At 39.8% G+C, this 4668-nt stretch overlaps 1 non-coding gene across 1 annotated transcript; it reads left to right on the forward strand.

Annotated features, from left to right (window-relative positions):
• The first annotated feature begins 4324 nt into the window (after window positions 1-4324).
• On the forward strand, window positions 4325-4398 carry TRNAN-GUU. The gene has a single exon. It is a non-coding gene; the product is annotated as a tRNA-Asn (tRNA).
• Window positions 4399-4668: the final 270 nt, after the last annotated feature.

The raw sequence follows: 4668 nt of genomic DNA on the forward strand, positions 1-4668 counted from the left end.
AAGAGCACTTACCCTGAATCACGAAATATTCAATGCTCTTCCTCCATTTGCCTACCTTGCTGAGTTCATTCCACACTTTTTTTCTCCCCCTTTTTTTTCTCCCACACTTTTTTTGTCTCTGAGTTCCTCAGTGGATTGTTTGACCCGCTTATTCCCTGCACACAGCCTCCGACAGTCACAGCTGAGGATTCCAGTCTTCCTTGGGCACCTGCTTACTTTATTATTTTGAAGCAAATGGAAAGAGGATATCTGTATCTATTCTAACAGTTTTAATGATGATTTTTAATAGCTGAGTTCAGAAAGACAGGCAGGACTGCCAATTTGTCAGCATTTTTACTATATATATGGAATAGCAAAGAACCGTTGCCCCAAGTTGCTTCTGTGAACACATCATGGAAAATTAAAGGCCGTGGCTCCCTAGTTAATAGCGTTGTAGTCAGGAGATGGATAATGATACAGAACTTAGCCAATTTTCTAGGACAGCCCTATGATCTTTCAGCAGAAGTTTCCCCTGTATACCAGTATACTGAAGAAAGTTAAAGTTCTTCTCCTTCTCACCCCTCCACCCCGCAACCATTTCTAGCTAGATCTAAGATTTTATTGGTCTGGACCCAGATATCATTGATACTGTTTGCAAATAACACTCTTCTACTAAGAGATCTGCAGTGATTAAAATGTTAGCTCTGCATTATTAAAGCTATAAAAAACGGTTTAAAAGTACTTCCATATGCAAAAGAGAGGTTCATGAAGTTAAAAAAAATTAATTTTTGTTTGAACCTACCAGGCAGAATATTGGTACATTATTTTGACCCCCTTTACGTTTCCTCTTGAACCACATCTCTTTGAAGATAATTATCTGAATAATTTCACTAGATTTTCCAACTAAGTGATACAACTTTTAAAAATAATAAAAAAGAAATATGCTAATATATCTTAATGCTGGTTTCCATTTTTTTTTTTTTTTGAAATAGGATATTGCTCCGTCACCCAGGCTGGCATGAAGTGGCATGATCATGGCTGACTGCAGCTGACTCAACCTCGCCAGGTTCAAGTGCTCCTCCTGCCTCAGCCTCCCAGGCAGCTGGCACCAAAGGCACACACCACCATATCCAGCTAATTTTTGTATTCTAGGGAGATGAGGTCTTCCTATGTTGCCCCAGCTGGTCTTCAAGTCCTGGTCTCAAGCTATCCTCCAGCTTCAGCCTCTCAAAGTGCTGGGATTACAGGTGTGAGCCACCATGCCCAGCTGAATGCTAGTTTCTGTGATGCTGCTGTTGGATTGTTAAACATAAGTGACTCTAGTCCTCCAGTTTTATATGAGAAGGATACTTTTGGTGAGTAGGAAATGTGGTTTAAGCTTGAGACTGGTTGGAAGGGTTCGATTTACTTTTACTTATAAATCAGTTATAAAATGTGACTTGTATTTGTTTTGAGAATTGGGTTCATAGTTCTCTTGTTCTTAGTGACATCTGTGTAGTGTTATCTTTTAACTTATTTCCTGGTGCCACTGTCTTCCATTTATTGGGATGACTTCTGTAACTCACTAGATTTTTTTAAAATTCTAATTTTTTTTCTGAGACAGAGTTTTTGCTGTTGTCATCCAGACTAGAGTGCAATGACGTGATCTCGACTCACTGCAACCTCAACCTCCTGGGTTCAAGTGATTCTCCTGCCTCAGCCTCTGAGTAGCTGGAATTACAGGCACCACCATGCCCAGCTAATTTTGTATTTTTAGTAGAGACAAGTTTCACCATGTTGGCCAGGCTGGTCTCGAACTCCTGACCTCAGGTGACCCACCCACCTCAGCATCCCAAAGTGCTGGGATTACAGGCATGAGCCACCACATCTGGCTATTTAAATAAATAAATAAATAAAAATTCTAACTGGGTTTTTCATTTTTAACAACTCTATCACCACACTTCTGAAATACAGAAATGAAGAAGAATTCAGGTCATGCACAATCATGCTAATGGCAATCCTGTGAGTTGCCTATGCTGTTAGCATGAAGCTGGAGGAATATTATCTGAAAGCCTTGGATTCCTGATATCTGGAAGGTCTACAGATCAGTGTGGTCCATTGTGTCTTGCCTGTGTCTTAACAGGTGAATCCTAGTTGCACAGATGTTCCTGCTTATGTCTCTCTTTTCCTCTCCAAAAGAAAATAAAATATATAGGCCCATTAATCTGCACAGATGAACCCCATTCATAGGGCATATTCTTGGGAAAAGTAAACTTGCAGTTTAGTTGCGTACAATATACAAAAAAGGGGGCAAAAGGCCCAGTCCATTTCACTTTCAGCAATTATAAAAACCCAAGTGCTAATGAAGCTATAGGAATCATTTATCTTAGGTTATCTTAAAATTAAGTAAAAATAATATGTTTCTAAAAATCCAGTGGTCTTGGTTTGACTTTAAAAACTGAACATAAATTTTATGGCCTAAGATGAGATAATCACAAAGATTTCAATGACAATGCATACTGTCCCCTTATTTTTGTTAGTGGTCATTCTGCATAAAAGCTGTTTGATATAGATAATTGGAATAAAATGTTCAGAGTTTATTCGATATTTTAAATATTTATATGCTCCCTTGAAGTATTTTCAAGTGGAGAGGGAATAAAAGGCAGAGCTAACTAACCATGGAAACAGCCAGTTATTTTATGTAAGATGTTAAAAGCTACAGAATCAGGCTTGACAGTTTTAAAACCAATAGTGGTAATTACGTAGACAATTTTTAAGCCTACACGAGTTCATATTCCTGAGTTAGTTTTTCTCATCAACTGCTTCTCATTATCTCTCTTTTTAAAAGTTGAATGCTAGTATGATGACTGAAGTGAGGAAAAGATATTGGAGCTGAAGAGCTCTACATGAGTAGAACCATTCCTAATACTACATTAAACAAGAGAGTAAATATTGCATGAAGGGGCAGTGAGGTACACCAGTTGGTCTGTTCTAACTGGATAGTCACAAAAACAATAGAGGAAAGGACACTCAGTTTGGTATTTGGAGAAAAGCCAGTACCTAAGGTGCATAAAATATTACCAAGTAGAAAAGGCAGCATCGTCTAATGAAATCAGACTTCTCATATGCTCTGTAGAAGCATTTCCTAGATTGTTTTTTCAAATTCAAAAATTTTAAGTGCACTTCCAAAAGTTTGTTGAAAGAGGAGTGGTGCAGCTTGGCGTGAATTCACAGCTGTTTAACATCTCAACGCTTTCAGGGAACTCGGCTTCTAATTGGTTCCAAAGCCAATTTAAGTTGTTTTATCACGCAACGGGAACTCAAAATGCTGATTGGACTAAGACGCGTCGCTTACAACGACTGTAAATCACGATAGCGACTGTTTTTGGAGGGATTCTGTACCGAGCAATTCAGAGACTGTTAAAAATTTAAACATCACGTTCTCAAGTGGAAACTCGCAATTCTTTGAGGAGAGAAGAAGGGAGAAAAAGAGCGTTTGGAACTTTGAAGAGTACCTTCAAAAGCACCAGGAAACATTCACACAAAGGGAACGACTTTCATTTAAGTATTTATAGGGATGGAACACGCTTGCCTGGAGTGTTGCTGTGCTAACAGTTTTCAGGAGTTATACATCATTCCTTTTTCTTCTTCAACTTCTCTTTCCTCAAATTGGGTTTTAATTATCTTTCGAGATGTGTGTTTTAAGGGGTATGGCTTCGATGTGGGTGTATAGGCTAATTCCAGGGAGGAGGGCAGATTTTTTTTAGCAATAAACTACAACCCACTGGGACTAAGGAATGTTCCTGTAGCTTTTTTTCCCCCGATGTTTCTTTCCAGTAACAACATGTTAGTGTGAAATCCATTGTACTGTCTTTAGCACAAAACAAATAGGGATTTAATCTATACATTTAATAATACCTGAAAATAAAAATAAAGCAGTCAAATAAATACAATTCAGATGACCTTGGGATAATACACAAGTAAATCACGAGAGATTAGCGAGCAAAGCACTGGGCAAATTGTTTGAAACAAAAGGAAACTTTCTCAGCTCACAAGATGAAAACTTTGATTTCCTCATAAAAGAAAACTAATCAGAAATAGTTATTTTTCTGAAACAAAACTTTCCAAATGGGACTTGGTGAGGGGAGCAATAGTAATACATCCTGCAATCTGCAATTCTGCTTGATTTTGTTGTATAATTTTTCGATATGCTTAAAAGGTGGAAAATAGAATTAAGAGGGTTGGAAACATTAAGTGAAATAGTTTGGTTCTGATAGTACCAATCAGAAAGCAGAAAGGGGCAAGTCACACACTGCCTTTAATATTCTTCGTAAAGACTGTGGCAGAAGGAGTAAACGGCATGGGAGTCTCTGTGGCGCAATCGGTTAGCGCGTTCGGCTGTTAACCGAAAGGTTGGTGGTTCGAGCCCACCCAGGGACGCGCCTTCGTTTTACGAGCTGCTCGCAGGAAGTTTTGCACAAATCGAGTTCAGGCCTCCGGGCTAAACTGGGGTGGATTTTCAGGGACCAAGAAGATAAATCACCAACCCTCACACCGCGTTGCCTGCCGGCGAGCCCTTTGGTTTCCGCCCATGTTGAGCGGCCACCTCTCCTCGCCGTCTTCTCCTGGCTGCAGGTGAGCGCAGCCACCCCTTCCCCTGAGTCGTCGCGCGGGTCTAGGCCTCCCGGGATCCCGGGTCGGGGACGCGCA

This window comes from Sapajus apella, unplaced genomic scaffold (genome assembly GCF_009761245.1).
Source record: "Sapajus apella isolate SASKATOON/1434 unplaced genomic scaffold, GSC_monkey_1.0 scaffold53, whole genome shotgun sequence".
NCBI lineage: Eukaryota > Metazoa > Chordata > Mammalia > Primates > Cebidae > Sapajus > Sapajus apella.